This window comes from Eleutherodactylus coqui, chromosome 7 (genome assembly GCF_035609145.1).
Source record: "Eleutherodactylus coqui strain aEleCoq1 chromosome 7, aEleCoq1.hap1, whole genome shotgun sequence".
Taxonomy (NCBI): Eukaryota; Metazoa; Chordata; class Amphibia; order Anura; family Eleutherodactylidae; genus Eleutherodactylus; species Eleutherodactylus coqui.
The window spans coordinates 201,809,722-201,831,630 of record NC_089843.1 but is presented as its reverse complement, the minus strand read 5'-3'; the positions used below and the strand labels follow the sequence as shown (position 1 = coordinate 201,831,630).

At 46.2% G+C, this 21,909-nt stretch overlaps 2 non-coding genes and 2 pseudogenes across 2 annotated transcripts; all 4 read right to left on the bottom strand.

Moving 5' to 3' along the window:
• Positions 1 to 2,265: 2,265 nt before the first annotated feature.
• Positions 2,266 to 2,476, bottom strand: LOC136573999 (U2 spliceosomal RNA; annotated as a pseudogene).
• Positions 2,477 to 10,015: 7,539 nt separating this feature from the next.
• LOC136573761 (U2 spliceosomal RNA) lies at positions 10,016 to 10,206 on the bottom strand. The gene has a single exon (XR_010785981.1). It is a non-coding gene; the product is annotated as a U2 spliceosomal RNA (small nuclear RNA).
• Positions 10,207 to 12,848: 2,642 nt separating this feature from the next.
• LOC136573760 (U2 spliceosomal RNA) lies at positions 12,849 to 13,039 on the bottom strand. Its single transcript, XR_010785980.1, has one exon. It is a non-coding gene; the product is annotated as a U2 spliceosomal RNA (small nuclear RNA).
• A 2,628-nt stretch (positions 13,040 to 15,667) lies between these two features.
• Positions 15,668 to 15,877, bottom strand: LOC136573991 (U2 spliceosomal RNA; annotated as a pseudogene).
• Positions 15,878 to 21,909: the final 6,032 nt, after the last annotated feature.

Sequence of the window (21,909 nt, the reverse complement as noted above, 5' to 3'; positions counted from 1 at the left end):
CTTTTTACCTAAAATAAGGGAAATTGGCTTCGGCCCCATAGGGCTTTATTGCCTTCCCCTGGGCCAGCATTAGTAGACCCTAGTAAGGAGAATATTAGAGCGGCATGGTCATCCGAAGAACTTAAAAACATACAGCAGGCCTTTTTTGCCCGCCCGCCATACATACATACATACATAACTACAGATTTTATATTTTTTTTTACATATATACATTATATATACACACACACACACACACACACACACACACACACACACACACACACACACACACACACACACACACACACAATCTTAAATCTATCTTTAATCTATATCTACAAAATCTGTAATTTAGAAATAATCCATATCTATATTCTACATAATTAATAAAGATAGATAGATAGATAGATAGATAGATAGATAGATAGATAGATAGATAGATAGATAGACTCACTCACATACATGCATACATACATACATACTGTATGCAATTGAGCCAGGTGTTTGGAAGGCTGACGATGTCACTCCTTTGTGATGTCATCAATTTAGAAGCATTAATACCGGGCTTGGCAGCCATTTCAGTCAGTCTCTGCTGCAGCTGGGAGACGGGAGATGGTCTTTATTTCCACCAAGAAGCTGCAGAACTACCGGTAACTGCATCATTTTTATTTTATTCAATATAGGTTTTATTGGTTTCATGGAGGGGGGGAAACTTTTGCCTTATCTCAAAGCAATGTAAAATTAACTTTGACAATGAAACTTAATAAATCAATTTCGAGTTGAACTATATCATGTTTGTCTGTGATATTTTATAAGGTCTACAAACAGGGGAATGAGGGGAGGGTAAGGGGGGGGTAGGTATCTATGACACGGGAGAAAGAAAAAATAAAACAAAAAGGGGGGGGGGGCGGGCTCCGGAATTGTTGTTTCTCTTTACGATTGTGGTTTAAACGTGTTACTCACATGTCCCTGTCTGTAACCACTTGGTAAATAGGGGTGAGCTCCGGGCATCTATCCATATCGCCCAGGTGTGATACAATTTATCATAGCCTGACGGCTCATCTGGAAGCCTCATTCTCTCCATACGCTCTATTTCGTGGATCATTGCTATTTTTAGTGGAGTGCATTTTTTATGCAGCACACAAGGGGGAGACAGCGGCCTACCAAAATCGAGTTGGCTGCTGCTGTGGCTTTCTTTTTTTAAAAAAAAGGTAGGTTCCGTTCTTCCATGGTGAGGAATAGGCAGGGAGGTTCGGTTTTTGCCAGCTGGGGAATGCTTATAGGCAAGGCCTTATCCCTGGTGGTGCGTGTAACGTCAGACCACGTTTTAGACATGCAGCAGCAGCATTCAGTCAGTGGCTGACAAACGAGCTCCATGCAAGTTTACATTAAACAGACACATTTCTTTCTTTACTGTATTGACTGCGGTCTGTAATCGAGCGGTTGAACTGTTTCTGTGTCCATGCATTGAATAAAGCAATACATCCTTGTAAAGTAGGCGTCCGTTCGTTGGAGTTCTTTGCTCCCCGAGTGTTGCTCCATCTCTAAACGTTGGCCTGGATCTTCATGGACGAATACTGCCCATCCCACGTGGAGCGTGTATCTCAGCCCGCGTGGAGTGCTGCAGTCCAATGAGGTATTCCGTGCTACATAGCAAGCCTTGGGCCTGTGTGATTGGGGGTCCGCTGCTGTCTGTCCACTCTGAAGCGCGCATCCGGGGCCGGCCGCTTTTCGACTACCAGCGACTGCAGGTCACACACACAGGCTGGTTGGAATGGCCTAGCATTATCCTGATCCGGAGGTGTAACTTGAAGCTGCGGGGCCCCAGTACAAAGTCTGGAACTGGGCCCCCAAACTATAAAGCGTCATTGATAGCATTGGTTTACAATGTGGGGAAGAGAGACTTTATGGGCCCCCTAGGGCTCCGGGCCCCCTGCACATACACCCATGACCCGAATACGTGGAGCATACAGACGCAGGCTGCCAGGATACGCTGTGCCTGCCCGATGTTTCCAACTTGGCTATTAGCGCAGCGGTAGGTACGAACTATAGAGTGCGGCTGCCATATGAACTGGTGTGTGTGTGTGTGTGTGTTTTGCTTCCAGTTGTACCTGTGCTGTGCACACTCTGGCAGACGCAGCTGCTCAGTGGATACAATGTTGCGAGCAGACGGGCTGAGTGTCAATCAAAGTGCTTGGGTGGTAGCAGCAGCCGCCGCCACAGCTGCGCTGCACCTCTTGCTCGTCGGTTTTGTTTTTCTGCTTTTGGAAACTGCTGTAGGAAAGGGGGTGCACCGGTCCTGGAGGTACTGCAATACCAGGTCAATGCGTGGAGTGGACAGAGCAAGCTCTTTTTCCAGCTCCCTGTTCTAAAAATCCATTTAATATATGGTCCCCAGATAGGGGACGTATCAGATATTAAACTGATAAGAACAGATTTTTTTTTTACATTTATATATTTATTACGTATCAAATCATTAACAACAAAAATCAATAATTGCAATAGGTAAGGTCAGAAAAAAAAGGACAATCATTCAAAACAACATATTCCACAGGTGAATGTTCCACAAGCTGAGGGCTTTTCTTCTCCCCAGATTCTTCTTGTCCAGCAGGTAATACATATAAAGTTCACTTTTTGCTAGTTTCAAACAGTCTCTTACATTTATGCAGTCTCTTTTAAATAATAAAATGTTCCTCGTTTTCCATAGTGCGTTTTTTATGCAGCTTAAAGTGCACCACAGGACTCTTTCTTTTTCTGGTGTCATATTTGAAAATACACCGTAAAAAATAACTTCGTGGCTCAAAAAATCAATGCCAGCTAAAAACTTTAAAAACTGGCAACACTCCCTCCAGACCTCCTGTGCAAAAAAGCAGTTCCACATTATGTGCAAGACAGTCTCATCATCGCCACATCGTTGTCGGGGACATACCGCTGTGTTACTTAGCCTCCTTCTGTGCTGGAAGTCCTTTGTCGGCAGACACTCGTGGACCGTCATCCAGGCGATATCTTTGTGCTCGTTGGTTAGATAAGGTGCGTGCACTCTCCTCCAGATGGAAGCGCATCTGCTGTAAGAAAAACTTAAAACAGGTGTCATTATCTCTCGCCTTTTGACTTCTAAAACCAACTTTCTTGCGTCTTTTAAAATCTCTGAGCGGAGAGAATCCAGGCAGTACAGTCTTATTATCCTCTCTAAGACGACATATTGTTTAGGCGAGAATATTAAAACCGGAGAGGTCAGTGGAAATGACACCCATTTCCGCTTCCTAAAAACATGTCCGGCCGCGTACCTTAAAAAGTAGGACCAGGTGTTATCTAAGGACATGGTTTTAAAACAGAGGCTAAAAAATTTTGAGTGCAAAAATAACTTAATCTCTGGAACGTTCTTACCTCCGAGGCCATGCGACTTGTACATAATTTGCCTACTGAGCTTCTCAAACTTTGAGCTCCACACAAACTGGAATAGCATTCTCTGCAGCTTCTTTGTGGTGACTTCATTTGGGGGGAAAACAATACTCAGGTACAGCATGATGGGGAGCAAGAGGGCCTTAATAATTAATACTTTCCCTTCTAGGGTCAGCTTCCTGAGCTTCCAGAAGTCGATCTTTTTCTGTATCTTCTCTCTGACAGCTTCCCAGCTTTGGACTCCTTCGTTTTGTTTGTCAAATACTACACCTAAGATCGTGATTCCATCTGACTGCATCTTCAGGTTAGGGATGACCACATCCGACCAGTCTCCAATGGTGAAGCAACTGCTCTTATTTACATTCAACTTGAAAGTTGAGGCTTCACAAAAAAACTCAGTTATTCTTATGGCTCGCCTCAAAGCCGCTGGTGTGGTACAACAAATAGAGATGTCATCCATGTATCCTAGGACTTTGACTTCTTTCCCCTGGCCGCCAGGGATTGGCACACCTTTAATCACTTTATCCCTCCGGATCATCGATAATAAGGGTTCTATTGCACAGATGAATAAAATCGGTGACAAGGGGCAGCCTTGCTTGACCCCTGAACGCAGCTGGATCTCTTCTGTTAATGAGCCATTTATTAAAATTTTGCTAAAAGAGTCCTTATATAAGAGTGCAATCTGTTTGATAAAATTTTCAGGAAAACGCATTGCTCTTAAAACCGCCCATAAAAACCTATGTGAGACACGGTCAAAAGCCTTCTAGAAATCAAGCGACAAAAAGGCTACACTTTGCTTCCTGTCTTGTTGGTACCAGATGATGTCTCGGATGAGATTCAGGTGCTCATGTATTCCTCTTCCTGGTACTCCGCACACTTGGTCCGCATTAATGACTTTATTTAAAACCCCTTTAAAACGGTTTACTAAAACTTTAGACATTAGCTTATAGTCCACATTCAGCAGCGTGATGGGTCTCCAATTCTCCAAACGGGTTCGGTCTCCCTTCTTGAACAAAATAGAAACAACTCCACTCCTCCAAGACAGGGGCAACACCTCACGTTTAAAGGCTTCTTTAAAAACTGCATGCAGATCAACGCTAAAAAAGTCCCAAAATGTTCTGTAAAATTCAACCGGTAAACCGTCAATACCAGGGGTTTTCCCATACGAGAGACTCTTAATAGCAGCATCTAACTCTGGCAAAGTGACTTCTGTGCAAAGTGTCTCTTGGTCTTCTTTCTCTAATTTGCCCTGCAAGGCACCCAGGGCATCCTCAGTAAATGACCAGTCTATGCGATTTTCATCAAAAAGCTCTTGATAAAACTCTTTTGCTTTGGTGAGCATGCCTCCTGACGATGTCTCACCTTCTAGTTCGGTAATCATTTCTTTGGTGGAAACAACTTTCTTGAAAAAAAATCTAGAACATTTCTCGTCGCTCTCCATAGTTTTAACTTTAGAGTTATAGATCAGTTCTTTACCTCTGGAGTGAATTTCTTTAGTAATCTCTCTCTTTGTGTTGGCAATAATATCTTCCATATCCACTCCATTGGCCTTCAATTTGTAGCAGGTCTGCAGCTTGGTGCAGAGCCTTCTATGCCAGCTGATTTTCTCTCTTGCCCTGGTGATACTGGCTTTTACAAAAAACTGCTTAATCTCCTTTTTGCTTTGCTCCCACCAGTCCAGCAGGGAGGTGTAGCGGTCTTGCCTGTTCTTCAGCTTCTTGTAGAAAGCAATAAACTCCTCTCTGATGCTGGGGTCTTCTAGCAGTTGTGTGTTCAGTCTCCACACACCTCTGTCTCTACAGAGGCCAGGCAGTTCTAGTTGCGCAAGTACTAACTTGTGATCTGAGAATATGTTGGAGACCAAGTCCATTGACCTGGCGATAACTTGTTCTGTCCCACAGATTAAGTCGATGCGAGATTTCGAAGTCACGCTCTCCCAGGTATATCCTGGATCGCTCTTGTGCAGTACTCTCCAAATGTCTTTAAGTCTGAAGTCATCCAACAGGTCCTTAAGTTGTTTCTCTGTCTTGTCTTTTCTGGGCGCCTCAGCACCCCACCTCTTCTCCCCAGGCAGGACACAATTAAAATCGCCACAGATTATCAAAGGCAAAGAGCCTGGCAGGTAGTACTGTAGATCCTCAAATAGCTGGGATCGCTCCTCCTTCAATGGTGAGGCATAGATAGATAGCAGCCTGAACTCTACTCCCCGGAAGCTTACATTTAGGAGAAGGGCTCTTCCAGGAACGACCTGTAAAAAGGAATGGACTTTAAATTCATGGGACTTAAACAGAACTCCGATGCCTGTCGCTCTGTTCTCATTGTCTCCAGACCATATGGATGGTCCCAAAGTCCAGCTTTCTCTCAAATCCGCATAGTTTGGGCTGTAGTCAATCCCACACTCTTGTAGGCATATAATATCACAGTTCATGGTGGACAAAAAAGAAAACAAGGCAGCCCTTCTTGTAGGACTCCTCAGGCTTCTCACATTTAGTGAGGCGATTCCAATGTTGCGGGCCATTTAGGAGGTCAGGCACTACTGCTGTCCGAGTCCGTCATAATCCCAGCTGTTCCAGGGCTCGAGACGTTCTCTGACGAATCGGAAAACCTGATGTTAGTTGGGTCAGAAGGGGGTGGTTCCGCAGGGGGCTCAGGTAGTTGCAGCCTGGAAGGAACCGGTTTATAGAGGCGGGTGTCTGAAGTCTCAGTGGATGTTTCCCCCGGTTGTAAAGAGCTGGATTTTACCAGCACCTTCTTTGCAGTGTCTTGTCTTTTGTCAGCCGCCTTTTTCCTTTTCCGCTGTACCTCCCACTCCATCTCGCCCTCTGTATCTTCGGTGTTGGGGCCCTCGGCAGCAGCAGAGGGGCTTTCAGCGGCTTCAACCTCAGACCCCCCTGCCCCTGGCGCATCCCCCTCTGGATCATCGGACACCTTGGACCAGTCAACAGGAATTTTGGTATCATCAGTTAGGTCCTTTACAGGCTGTTCTTCAGGGACAACGCTAGCTGGTGATGCTTGCGCTTTAGATGTGCCCTCCAACACAGGGTGTTTTTTGAGCACATCCGCATACGATCGGCTGCTTTTTTTCAATGGACAGTCTTTAAAAGTATGCCCAGACACTTTGCAGATGTTACAGACGATTGTGTTCTTACAGCTCATGGTAGCATGCCCTTTCCTGTAGCATTTCTTACAAACCGCTACCTCCTCCTTGCAGGTTTCATACACATGCCCGAACTCCATACACTTTCTGCAGAATAAAGGCATTCCAGGGTAAAAGAGACGACCCCGATCCCTTCCAATCATAAAGCTTGATGGGGGGTGCCTCAAACCCTCGATTCCCTCCGGGCTCTGCTGGAATTTGACAAAAAACTTATATTTGCCAGTCCATAACTGCTCTGAATTCAGCACCTTATGAGAGAAACGTACCTCAGAGCAGTAGGTCCACAGAAAGCGGGTGATATCATTAAAGTCCACATATGGGTTGCTCATATGGACTACCAGAGGCTTCTCACCTCCAGAATAAAGCACCACAAAAGATAGTCCTTTTAGGTTCTCCTCGTGCAGGTTTGCATTAATCTGACGAAAGCAGCTCTGGCAAGCTGCTTCAGACTCCAGGGTAAGAATAAACCGTCCAGGCGAGTCTTGCAGGGCCAGAATATCCTCCCTCTTGATCTTCAACGTTTCCAGCAGGATCCTCCGTACGAAGAAACTTAGGGAGACCTTATCCCGCACTTCATCAGCAATTTCAATCTTGAAAGAATTCTTCAGACGTAGATCACCGGATTCCGCATAACGGATGGTAGCCGCCACGTTCTCCGACATCTTCAAAGGAATAGAGCGATCGCCTTCCCAAGTATCTTCGCAAGTCCGCCCCCAATAGCAGCGAAGGGCTTAAGATGCACGAAGCACCGATGCCCCAAGGCCGAGGGTACGACAGGCTCAGAAACCTCTGACCAGACCACGTAGATCTTAGCCAAAAGGCCGAGAAGCGATAACCCGAAATGGGTTTCACCTGTAGCCCGGCCCGCCCAACTCCACTTCCAAGGCTTGAGGCAACACGCTCAGCCAGCACTCTGGGCGCACCCACAATGCACCCAGGCAGCTGGGAGAGCTATTAAAACTTTCCATAGCCCCGCCCCACGCCTTCTCAACCGCGCCCAGCCTCACACCCTCAGTCCTTCCTCTTGCACCGTGCTCACGCATCCTAGGCTTGCAGAGCCTGCTGCTGCTGCTACTGCAGGACTCGTCAGCTCCCTACAAAGGATGGTTAAGCCGGCGATGACACTAGAAGCAAGCACTAGTTTGTCTCTGAAGGTGCGTCGGTCGGTCGGTTGGAGGGATCTCTTCGGCCGGCCGCATTTCCAGTGGGGACGGATGGAAACTTTTAACCTAAAATAAGGGAAATTGGCTTCGGCCCCATAGGGCTTTATTGCCTTCCCCTGGGCCAGCATTAGTAGACCCTAGTAAGGAGAATATTAGAGCGGCATGGTCATCCGAAGAACTTAAAAACATACAGCAGGCCTTTTTTGCCCGCCCGCCATACATACATACATACATAACTACAGATTTTATATTTTTTTTTACATATATACATTATATATACACACACACACACACACACACACACACACACACACACACACACACACACACACACAATCTTAAATCTATCTTTAATCTATATCTACAAAATCTGTAATTTAGAAATAATCCATATCTATATTCTACATAATTAATAAAGATAGATAGATAGATAGATAGATAGATAGATAGATAGATAGATAGATAGATAGATAGACTCACTCACATACATGCATACATACATACATACTGTATGCAATTGAGCCAGGTGTTTGGAAGGCTGACGATGTCACTCCTTTGTGATGTCATCAATTTAGAAGCATTAATACCGGGCTTGGCAGCCATTTCAGTCAGTCTCTGCTGCAGCTGGGAGACGGGAGATGGTCTTTATTTCCACCAAGAAGCTGCAGAACTACCGGTAACTGCATCATTTTTATTTTATTCAATATAGGTTTTATTGGTTTCATGGAGGGGGGGAAACTTTTGCCTTATCTCAAAGCAATGTAAAATTAACTTTGACAATGAAACTTAATAAATCAATTTCGAGTTGAACTATATCATGTTTGTCTGTGATATTTTATAAGGTCTACAAACAGGGGAATGAGGGGAGGGTAAGGGGGGGGTAGGTATCTATGACACGGGAGAAAGAAAAAATAAAACAAAAAGGGGGGGGGGGCGGGCTCCGGAATTGTTGTTTCTCTTTACGATTGTGGTTTAAACGTGTTACTCACATGTCCCTGTCTGTAACCACTTGGTAAATAGGGGTGAGCTCCGGGCATCTATCCATATCGCCCAGGTGTGATACAATTTATCATAGCCTGACGGCTCATCTGGAAGCCTCATTCTCTCCATACGCTCTATTTCGTGGATCATTGCTATTTTTAGTGGAGTGCATTTTTTATGCAGCACACAAGGGGGAGACAGCGGCCTACCAAAATCGAGTTGGCTGCTGCTCTGTGGCTTTCTTTTTTTAAAAAAAAGGTAGGTTCCGTTCTTCCATGGTGAGGAATAGGCAGGGAGGTTCGGTTTTTGCCAGCTGGGGAATGCTTATAGGCAAGGCCTTATCCCTGGTGGTGCGTGTAACGTCAGACCACGTTTTAGACATGCAGCAGCAGCATTCAGTCAGTGGCTGACAAACGAGCTCCATGCAAGTTTACATTAAACAGACACATTTCTTTCTTTACTGTATTGACTGCGGTCTGTAATCGAGCGGTTGAACTGTTTCTGTGTCCATGCATTGAATAAAGCAATACATCCTTGTAAAGTAGGCGTCCGTTCGTTGGAGTTCTTTGCTCCCCGAGTGTTGCTCCATCTCTAAACGTTGGCCTGGATCTTCATGGACGAATACTGCCCATCCCACGTGGAGCGTGTATCTCAGCCCGCGTGGAGTGCTGCAGTCCAATGAGGTATTCCGTGCTACATAGCAAGCCTTGGGCCTGTGTGATTGGGGGTCCGCTGCTGTCTGTCCACTCTGAAGCGCGCATCCGGGGCCGGCCGCTTTTCGACTACCAGCGACTGCAGGTCACACACACAGGCTGGTTGGAATGGCCTAGCATTATCCTGATCCGGAGGTGTAACTTGAAGCTGCGGGGCCCCAGTACAAAGTCTGGAACTGGGCCCCCAAACTATAAAGCGTCATTGATAGCATTGGTTTACAATGTGGGGAAGAGAGACTTTATGGGCCCCCTAGGGCTCCGGGCCCCCTGCACATACACCCATGACCCGAATACGTGGAGCATACAGACGCAGGCTGCCAGGATACGCTGTGCCTGCCCGATGTTTCCAACTTGGCTATTAGCGCAGCGGTAGGTACGAACTATAGAGTGCGGCTGCCATATGAACTGGTGTGTGTGTGTGTGTGTGTTTTGCTTCCAGTTGTACCTGTGCTGTGCACACTCTGGCAGACGCAGCTGCTCAGTGGATACAATGTTGCGAGCAGACGGGCTGAGTGTCAATCAAAGTGCTTGGGTGGTAGCAGCAGCCGCCGCCACAGCTGCGCTGCACCTCTTGCTCGTCGGTTTTGTTTTTCTGCTTTTGGAAACTGCTGTAGGAAAGGGGGTGCACCGGTCCTGGAGGTACTGCAATACCAGGTCAATGCGTGGAGTGGACAGAGCAAGCTCTTTTTCCAGCTCCCTGTTCTAAAAATCCATTTAATATATGGTCCCCAGATAGGGGACGTATCAGATATTAAACTGATAAGAACAGATACTACACTTGATCTTAGCCAAAAGGCCGAGAAGCGATAACCCGAAATGGGTTTCACCTGTAGCCCGGCCCGCCCAACTCCACTTCCAAGGCTTGAGGCAACACGCTCAGCCAGCACTCTGGGCGCACCCACAATGCACCCAGGCAGCTGGGAGAGCTATTAAAACTTTCCATAGCCCCGCCCCACGCCTTCTCAACCGCGCCCAGCCTCACACCCTCAGTCCTTCCTCTTGCACCGTGCTCACGCATCCTAGGCTTGCAGAGCCTGCTGCTGCTGCTACTGCAGGACTCGTCAGCTCCCTACAAAGGATGGTTAAGCCGGCGATGACACTAGAAGCAAGCACTAGTTTGTCTCTGAAGGTGCGTCGGTCGGTCGGTTGGAGGGATCTCTTCGGCCGGCCGCATTTCCAGTGGGGACGGATGGAAACTTTTAACCTAAAATAAGGGAAATTGGCTTCGGCCCCATAGGGCTTTATTGCCTTCCCCTGGGCCAGCATTAGTAGACCCTAGTAAGGAGAATATTAGAGCGGCATGGTCATCCGAAGAACTTAAAAACATACAGCAGGCCTTTTTTGCCCGCCCGCCATACATACATACATACATAACTACAGATTTTATATTTTTTTTTACATATATACATTATATATACACACACACACACACACACACACACACACACACACACACACACACACACACACACAATCTTAAATCTATCTTTAATCTATATCTACAAAATCTGTAATTTAGAAATAATCCATATCTATATTCTACATAATTAATAAGATAGATAGATAGATAGATAGATAGATAGATAGATAGATAGATAGATAGATAGATAGATAGACTCACTCACATACATGCATACATACATACATACTGTATGCAATTGAGCCAGGTGTTTGGAAGGCTGACGATGTCACTCCTTTGTGATGTCATCAATTTAGAAGCATTAATACCGGGCTTGGCAGCCATTTCAGTCAGTCTCTGCTGCAGCTGGGAGACGGGAGATGGTCTTTATTTCCACCAAGAAGCTGCAGAACTACCGGTAACTGCATCATTTTTATTTTATTCAATATAGGTTTTATTGGTTTCATGGAGGGGGGGAAACTTTTGCCTTATCTCAAAGCAATGTAAAATTAACTTTGACAATGAAACTTAATAAATCAATTTCGAGTTGAACTATATCATGTTTGTCTGTGATATTTTATAAGGTCTACAAACAGGGGAATGAGGGGAGGGTAAGGGGGGGGTAGGTATCTATGACACGGGAGAAAGAAAAAATAAAACAAAAAGGGGGGGGGGGCGGGCTCCGGAATTGTTGTTTCTCTTTACGATTGTGGTTTAAACGTGTTACTCACATGTCCCTGTCTGTAACCACTTGGTAAATAGGGGTGAGCTCCGGGCATCTATCCATATCGCCCAGGTGTGATACAATTTATCATAGCCTGACGGCTCATCTGGAAGCCTCATTCTCTCCATACGCTCTATTTCGTGGATCATTGCTATTTTTAGTGGAGTGCATTTTTTATGCAGCACACAAGGGGGAGACAGCGGCCTACCAAAATCGAGTTGGCTGCTGCTGTGGCTTTCTTTTTTTAAAAAAAAGGTAGGTTCCGTTCTTCCATGGTGAGGAATAGGCAGGGAGGTTCGGTTTTTGCCAGCTGGGGAATGCTTATAGGCAAGGCCTTATCCCTGGTGGTGCGTGTAACGTCAGACCACGTTTTAGACATGCAGCAGCAGCATTCAGTCAGTGGCTGACAAACGAGCTCCATGCAAGTTTACATTAAACAGACACATTTCTTTCTTTACTGTATTGACTGCGGTCTGTAATCGAGCGGTTGAACTGTTTCTGTGTCCATGCATTGAATAAAGCAATACATCCTTGTAAAGTAGGCGTCCGTTCGTTGGAGTTCTTTGCTCCCCGAGTGTTGCTCCATCTCTAAACGTTGGCCTGGATCTTCATGGACGAATACTGCCCATCCCACGTGGAGCGTGTATCTCAGCCCGCGTGGAGTGCTGCAGTCCAATGAGGTATTCCGTGCTACATAGCAAGCCTTGGGCCTGTGTGATTGGGGGTCCGCTGCTGTCTGTCCACTCTGAAGCGCGCATCCGGGGCCGGCCGCTTTTCGACTACCAGCGACTGCAGGTCACACACACAGGCTGGTTGGAATGGCCTAGCATTATCCTGATCCGGAGGTGTAACTTGAAGCTGCGGGGCCCCAGTACAAAGTCTGGAACTGGGCCCCCAAACTATAAAGCGTCATTGATAGCATTGGTTTACAATGTGGGGAAGAGAGACTTTATGGGCCCCCTAGGGCTCCGGGCCCCCTGCACATACACCCATGACCCGAATACGTGGAGCATACAGACGCAGGCTGCCAGGATACGCTGTGCCTGCCCGATGTTTCCAACTTGGCTATTAGCGCAGCGGTAGGTACGAACTATAGAGTGCGGCTGCCATATGAACTGGTGTGTGTGTGTGTGTGTGTTTTGCTTCCAGTTGTACCTGTGCTGTGCACACTCTGGCAGACGCAGCTGCTCAGTGGATACAATGTTGCGAGCAGACGGGCTGAGTGTCAATCAAAGTGCTTGGGTGGTAGCAGCAGCCGCCGCCACAGCTGCGCTGCACCTCTTGCTCGTCGGTTTTGTTTTTCTGCTTTTGGAAACTGCTGTAGGAAAGGGGGTGCACCGGTCCTGGAGGTACTGCAATACCAGGTCAATGCGTGGAGTGGACAGAGCAAGCTCTTTTTCCAGCTCCCTGTTCTAAAAATCCATTTAATATATGGTCCCCAGATAGGGGACGTATCAGATATTAAACTGATAAGAACAGATACTACACTTGATCTTAGCCAAAAGGCCGAGAAGCGATAACCCGAAATGGGTTTCACCTGTAGCCCGGCCCGCCCAACTCCACTTCCAAGGCTTGAGGCAACACGCTCAGCCAGCACTCTGGGCGCACCCACAATGCACCCAGGCAGCTGGGAGAGCTATTAAAACTTTCCATAGCCCCGCCCCACGCCTTCTCAACCGCGCCCAGCCTCACACCCTCAGTCCTTCCTCTTGCACCGTGCTCACGCATCCTAGGCTTGCAGAGCCTGCTGCTGCTGCTACTGCAGGACTCGTCAGCTCCCTACAAAGGATGGTTAAGCCGGCGATGACACTAGAAGCAAGCACTAGTTTGTCTCTGAAGGTGCGTCGGTCGGTCGGTTGGAGGGATCTCTTCGGCCGGCCGCATTTCCAGTGGGGACGGATGGAAACTTTTAACCTAAAATAAGGGAAATTGGCTTCGGCCCCATAGGGCTTTATTGCCTTCCCCTGGGCCAGCATTAGTAGACCCTAGTAAGGAGAATATTAGAGCGGCATGGTCATCCGAAGAACTTAAAAACATACAGCAGGCCTTTTTTGCCCGCCCGCCATACATACATACATACATAACTACAGATTTTATATTTTTTTTTACATATATACATTATATATACACACACACACACACACACACACACACACACACACACACACACACACACACACACACAATCTTAAATCTATCTTTAATCTATATCTACAAAATCTGTAATTTAGAAATAATCCATATCTATATTCTACATAATTAATAGATAGATAGATAGATAGATAGATAGATAGATAGATAGATAGATAGACTCACTCACATACATGCATACATACATACATACTGTATGCAATTGAGCCAGGTGTTTGGAAGGCTGACGATGTCACTCCTTTGTGATGTCATCAATTTAGAAGCATTAATACCGGGCTTGGCAGCCATTTCAGTCAGTCTCTGCTGCAGCTGGGAGACGGGAGATGGTCTTTATTTCCACCAAGAAGCTGCAGAACTACCGGTAACTGCATCATTTTTATTTTATTCAATATAGGTTTTATTGGTTTCATGGAGGGGGGGAAACTTTTGCCTTATCTCAAAGCAATGTAAAATTAACTTTGACAATGAAACTTAATAAATCAATTTCGAGTTGAACTATATCATGTTTGTCTGTGATATTTTATAAGGTCTACAAACAGGGGAATGAGGGGAGGGTAAGGGGGGGGTAGGTATCTATGACACGGGAGAAAGAAAAAATAAAACAAAAAGGGGGGGGGGGGCGGGCTCCGGAATTGTTGTTTCTCTTTACGATTGTGGTTTAAACGTGTTACTCACATGTCCCTGTCTGTAACCACTTGGTAAATAGGGGTGAGCTCCGGGCATCTATCCATATCGCCCAGGTGTGATACAATTTATCATAGCCTGACGGCTCATCTGGAAGCCTCATTCTCTCCATACGCTCTATTTCGTGGATCATTGCTATTTTTAGTGGAGTGCATTTTTTATGCAGCACACAAGGGGGAGACAGCGGCCTACCAAAATCGAGTTGGCTGCTGCTGTGGCTTTCTTTTTTTAAAAAAAAGGTAGGTTCCGTTCTTCCATGGTGAGGAATAGGCAGGGAGGTTCGGTTTTTGCCAGCTGGGGAATGCTTATAGGCAAGGCCTTATCCCTGGTGGTGCGTGTAACGTCAGACCACGTTTTAGACATGCAGCAGCAGCATTCAGTCAGTGGCTGACAAACGAGCTCCATGCAAGTTTACATTAAACAGACACATTTCTTTCTTTACTGTATTGACTGCGGTCTGTAATCGAGCGGTTGAACTGTTTCTGTGTCCATGCATTGAATAAAGCAATACATCCTTGTAAAGTAGGCGTCCGTTCGTTGGAGTTCTTTGCTCCCCGAGTGTTGCTCCATCTCTAAACGTTGGCCTGGATCTTCATGGACGAATACTGCCCATCCCACGTGGAGCGTGTATCTCAGCCCGCGTGGAGTGCTGCAGTCCAATGAGGTATTCCGTGCTACATAGCAAGCCTTGGGCCTGTGTGATTGGGGGTCCGCTGCTGTCTGTCCACTCTGAAGCGCGCATCCGGGGCCGGCCGCTTTTCGACTACCAGCGACTGCAGGTCACACACACAGGCTGGTTGGAATGGCCTAGCATTATCCTGATCCGGAGGTGTAACTTGAAGCTGCGGGGCCCCAGTACAAAGTCTGGAACTGGGCCCCCAAACTATAAAGCGTCATTGATAGCATTGGTTTACAATGTGGGGAAGAGAGACTTTATGGGCCCCCTAGGGCTCCGGGCCCCCTGCACATACACCCATGACCCGAATACGTGGAGCATACAGACGCAGGCTGCCAGGATACGCTGTGCCTGCCCGATGTTTCCAACTTGGCTATTAGCGCAGCGGTAGGTACGAACTATAGAGTGCGGCTGCCATATGAACTGGTGTGTGTGTGTGTGTGTGTTTTGCTTCCAGTTGTACCTGTGCTGTGCACACTCTGGCAGACGCAGCTGCTCAGTGGATACAATGTTGCGAGCAGACGGGCTGAGTGTCAATCAAAGTGCTTGGGTGGTAGCAGCAGCCGCCGCCACAGCTGCGCTGCACCTCTTGCTCGTCGGTTTTGTTTTTCTGCTTTTGGAAACTGCTGTAGGAAAGGGGGTGCACCGGTCCTGGAGGTACTGCAATACCAGGTCAATGCGTGGAGTGGACAGAGCAAGCTCTTTTTCCAGCTCCCTGTTCTAAAAATCCATTTAATATATGGTCCCCAGATAGGGGACGTATCAGATATTAAACTGATAAGAACAGATTTTTTTTTACATTTATATATTTATTACGTATCAAATCATTAACAACAAAAATCAATAATTGCAATAAGTAAGGTCAGAAAAAAATGGACAATCATTCAAAACAACATATTCCATAGGTGAATGTTCCACAAGCTGAGGGCTTTTCTTCTCCCCAAATTCTTCTTGTCCAGCAGGTAATACATATAAAGTTCACTTTTTGCTAGTTTCAAACAGTCTCTTACATTTATGCAGTCTCTTTTAAATAATAAAATGTTCCTCGTTTTCCATAGCGCGTTTTTTATGCAGCTTAAAGTGCACCACAGGACTCTTTCTTTTTCTGGTGTCATATTTGAAAATACACCGTAAAAAATAACTTCGTGGCTCAAAAAATCAATGCCAGCTAAAAACTTTAAAAACTGGCAACACTCCCTCCAGACCTCCTGTGCAAAAAAACAGTTCCACATTATGTGCAAGACAGTCTCATCATCGCCACATCGTTGTCGGGGACATACCGCTATGTTACTTAGCCTCCTTCTGTGCTGGAAGTCCCTTGTCGGCAGACACTCGTGGACCGTCATCCAGGCGATATCTTTGTGCTCGTTGGTTAGATAAGGTGCGTGCACTCTCCTCCAGATGGAAGCGCATCTGCTGTAAGAAAAACTTAAAACAGGTGTCATTATCTCTCGCCTTTTGACTTCTAAAACCAACTTTCTTGCGTCTTTTAAAATCTCTGAGCGGAGAGAATCCAGGCAGTACAGTCTTATTATCCTCTCTAAGATGACATACTGTTTAGGCGAGAATATTAAAACCGGAGAGGTCAGTGGAAATGACACCCATTTCCGCTTCCTAAAAACATGTCCGGCCGCGTACCTTAAAAAGTAGGACCAGGTGTTATCTAAGGACATGGTTTTAAAACAGAGGCTAAAAAATTTTGAGTGCAAAAATAACTTAATCTCTGGAACGTTCTTACCTCCGAGGCCATGCGACTTGTACATAGTTTGCCTACTGAGCTTCTCAAACTTTGAGCCCCACACAAACTGGAATAGCATTCTCTGCAGCTTCTTTGTGGTGACATCATTTGGAGGGAAAACAATACTCAGGTACAGCATGATGGGGAGCAGGAGGGCCTTAATAATTAATACTTTCCCTTCTAGGGTCAGCTTCCTGAGCTTCCAGAAGTCGATCTTTTTCTGTATCTTCTCTCTGACAGCTTCCCAGCTTTGGACTCCTTCGTTTTGTTTGTCAAATACTACACCTAAGATCGTGATTCCATCTGACTGCATCTTCAGGTTAGGGATGACCACATCCGACCAGTCTCCAATGGTGAAGCAGCTGCTCTTATTTACATTCAACTTGAAAGCTGAGGCTTCACAAAAAAACTCAGTTATTCTTATGGCTCGCCTCAAAGCCGCTGGTGTGGTACAACAAATAGAGATGTCATCCATGTATCCTAGGACTTTGACTTCTTTCCCCTGGCCGCCAGGGATTGGCACACCTTTAATCACTTTATCCCTCCGGATCATCGATAATAAGGGTTCTATTGCACAGATGAATAAAATCGGTGACAAGGGGCAGCCTTGCTTGACCCCTGAACGCAGCTGGATCTCTTCTGTTAATGAGCCATTTATTAAAATTTTGCTAAAAGAGTCCTTATATAAGAGTGCAATCTGTTTGATAAAACTTTCAGGAAAACGCATTGCTCTTAAAACCGCCCATAAAAATCTATGTGAGACACGGTCAAAAGCCTTCTGGAAATCAAGCGACAAAAAGGCTACACTTTGCTTCCTGTCTTGTTGGTACCAGATGATGTCTCGGATGAGATTCAGGTGCTCATGTATTCCTCTTCCTGGTACTCCGCACACTTGGTCCGCATTAATGACTTTATTTAAAACCCCTTTAAAACGGTTTACTAAAACTTTAGACATTAGCTTATAGTCCACATTCAGCAGTGTGATGGGTCTCCAATTCTCCAAACGGGTTCGGTCTCCCTTCTTGAACAAAATAGAAACAACTCCACTCCTCCAAGACAGGGGCAACACCTCACGTTTAAAGGCTTCTTTAAAAACTGCATGCAGATCAACGCTAAAAAAGTCCCAAAATGTTCTGTAAAATTCAACCGGTAAACCGTCAATACCAGGGGTTTTCCCATACGAGAGACTCTTAATAGCAGCATCTAACTCTGGCAAAGTGACTTCTGTGCAAAGTGTCTCTTGGTCTTCTTTCTCTAATTTGCCCTGCAAGGCACCCAGGGCATCCTCAGTGAAAGACCAGTCTATGCGTTTTTCATCAAAAAGCTCTTGATAAAACTCTTTTGCTTTGGTGAGCATGCCTCCTGACGATGTCTCACCTTCTAGTTCGGTAATCATTTCTTTGGTGGAAACAACTTTCTTGAAAAAAAATCTAGAACATTTCTCGTCGCTCTCCATAGTTTTAACTTTAGAGTTATAGATCAGTTCTTTACCTCTGGAGTGAATTTCTTTAGTAATCTCTCTCTTTGTGTTGGCAATAATATCTTCCATATCCACTCCATTGGCCTTCAATTTGTAGCAGGTCTGCAGCTTGGTGCAGAGCCTTCTATGCCAGCTGATTTTCTCTCTTGCCCTGGTGATACTGGCTTTTACAAAAAACTGCTTAATCTCCTTTTTGCTTTGCTCCCACCAGTCCAGCAGGGAGGTGTAGCGGTCTTGCCTGTTCTTCAGCTTCTTGTAGAAAGCAATAAACTCCTCTCTGATGCTGCGGTCTTCTAGCAGTTGTGTGTTCAGTCTCCACACACCTCTGTCTCTACAGAGGCCAGGCAGTTCTAGTTGCGCAAGTACTAACTTGTGATCTGAGAATATGTTGGAGACCAAGTCCATTGACCTGGCGATAACTTGTTCTGTCCCACAGATTAAGTCGATGCGAGATTTCGAAGTCACGCTCTCCCAGGTATATCCTGGATCGCTCTTGTGCAGTACTCTCCAAATGTCTTTAAGTCTGAAGTCATCCAACAGGTCCTTAAGTTGTTTCTCTGTCTTGTCTTTTCTGGGCGCCTCAGCACCCCACCTCTTCTCCCCAGGCAGGACACAATTAAAATCGCCACAGATTATCAAAGGCAAAGAGCCTGGCAGGTAATACTGTAGATCCTCAAATAGCTGGGATCGCTCCTCCTTCAATGGTGAGGCATAGATAGATAGCAGCCTGAACTCTACTCCCCGGAAGCTTACATTTAGGAGAAGGGCTCTTCCAGGAACGACCTGTAAAAAGGAATGGACTTTAAATTCATGGGACTTAAACAGAACTCCGATGCCTGTCGCTCTGTTCTCATTGTCTCCAGACCATATGGATGGTCCCAAAGTCCAGCTTTCTCTCAAATCCGCATAGTTTGGGCTGTAGTCAATCCCACACTCTTGTAGGCATATAATATCACAGTTCATGGTGGACAAAAAAGAAAACAAGGCAGCCCTTCTTGTAGGACTCCTCAGGCTTCTCACATTTAGTGAGGCGATTCCAATGTTGCGGGCCATTTAGGAGGTCAGGCACTACTGCTGTCCGAGTCCGTCATAATCCCAGCTGTTCCAGGGCTCGAGACGTTCTCTGACGAATCGGAAAACCTGATGTTAGTTGGGTCAGAAGGGGGTGGTTCCGCAGGGGGCTCAGGTAGTTGCAGCCTGGAAGGAACCGGTTTATAGAGGCGGGTGTCTGAAGTCTCAGTGGATGTTTCCCCCGGTTGTAAAGAGCTGGATTTTACCAGCACCTTCTTTGCAGTGTCTTGTCTTTTGTCAGCCGCCTTTTTCCTTTTCCGCTGTACCTCCCACTCCATCTCGCCCTCTGTATCTTCGGTGTTGGGGCCCTCGGCAGCAGCAGAGGGGCTTTCAGCGGCTTCAACCTCAGACCCCCCTGCCCCTGGCGCATCCCCCTCTGGATCATCGGACACCTTGGACCAGTCAACAGGAATTTTGGTATCATCAGTTAGGTCCTTTACAGGCTGTTCTTCAGGGACAACGCTAGCTGGTGATGCTTGCGCTTTAGATGTGCCCTCCAACACAGGGTGTTTTTTGAGCACATCCGCATACGATCGGCTGCTTTTTTTCAATGGACAGTCTTTAAAAGTATGCCCAGACACTTTGCAAATGTTACAGACGATTGTGTTCTTACAGCTCATGGTAGCATGCCCTTTCCTGTAGCATTTCTTACAAACCGCTACCTCCTCCTTGCAGGTTTCATACACATGCCCGAACTCCATACACTTTCTGCAGAATAAAGGCATTCCAGGGTAAAAGAGACGACCCCGATCCCTTCCAATCATAAAGCTTGATGGGGGGTGCCTCAAACCCTCGATTCCCTCCGGGCTCTGCTGGAATTTGACAAAAAACTTATATTTGCCAGTCCATAACTGCTCTGAATTCAGCACCTTATGAGAGAAACGTACCTCAGAGCAGTAGGTCCACAGAAAGCGGGTGATATCATCAAAGTCCACATATGGGTTGCTCATATGGACTACCAGAGGCTTCTCACCTCCAGAATAAAGCACCACAAAAGATAGTCCTTTTAGGTTCTCCTCGTGCAGGTTCGCATTAATCTGACGAAAGCAGTTCTGGCAAGCTGCTTCAGACTCCAGGGTAAGAATAAACCGTCCAGGCGAGTCTTGCAGGGCCAGAATATCCTCCCTCTTGATCTTCAACGTTTCCAGCAGGATCCTCCGTACGAAGAAACTTAGGGAGACCTTATCCCGCACTTCATCAGCAATTTCAATCTTGAAAGAATTCTTCAGACGTAGATCACCGGATTCCGCATAACGGATGGTAGCCGCCACGTTCTCCGACATCTTCAAAGGAATAGAGCGATCGCCTTCCCAAGTATCTTCGCAAGTCCGCCCCCAATAGCAGCGAAGGGCTTAAGATGCACGAAGCACCGATGCCCCAAGGCCGAGGGTACGACAGGCTCAGAAACCTCTGACCAGACCACGTAGATCTTAGCCAAAAGGCCGAGAAGCGATAACCCGAAATGGGTTTCACCTGTAGCCCGGCCCGCCCAACTCCACTTCCAAGGCTTGAGGCAACACGCTCAGCCAGCACTCTGGGCGCACCCACAATGCACCCAGGCAGCTGGGAGAGCTATTAAAACTTTCCATAGCCCCGCCCCACGCCTTCTCAACCGCGCCCAGCCTCACACCCTCAGTCCTTCCTCTTGCACCGTGCTCACGCATCCTAGGCTTGCAGAGCCTGCTGCTGCTGCTACTGCAGGACTCGTCAGCTCCCTACAAAGGATGGTTAAGCCGGCGATGACACTAGAAGCAAGCACTAGTTTGTCTCTGAAGGTGCGTCGGTCGGTCGGTTGGAGGGATCTCTTCGGCCGGCCGCATTTCCAGTGGGGACGGATGGAAACTTTTAACCTAAAATAAGGGAAATTGGCTTCGGCCCCATAGGGCTTTATTGCCTTCCCCTGGGCCAGCATTAGTAGACCCTAGTAAGGAGAATATTAGAGCGGCATGGTCATCCGAAGAACTTAAAAACATACAGCAGGCCTTTTTTGCCCGCCCGCCATACATACATACATACATAACTACAGATTTTATATTTTTTTTTACATATATACATTATATATACACACACACACACACACACACACACACACACACACACACAATCTTAAATCTATCTTTAATCTATATCTACAAAATCTGTAATTTAGAAATAATCCATATCTATATTCTACATAATTAATAAAGATAGATAGATAGATAGATAGATAGATAGACTCACTCACATACATGCATACATACATACATACTGTATGCAATTGAGCCAGGTGTTTGGAAGGCTGACGATGTCACTCCTTTGTGATGTCATCAATTTAGAAGCATTAATACCGGGCTTGGCAGCCATTTCAGTCAGTCTCTGCTGCAGCTGGGAGACGGGAGATGGTCTTTATTTCCACCAAGAAGCTGCAGAACTACCGGTAACTGCATCATTTTTATTTTATTCAATATAGGTTTTATTGGTTTCATGGAGGGGGGGAAACTTTTGCCTTATCTCAAAGCAATGTAAAATTAACTTTGACAATGAAACTTAATAAATCAATTTCGAGTTGAACTATATCATGTTTGTCTGTGATATTTTATAAGGTCTAC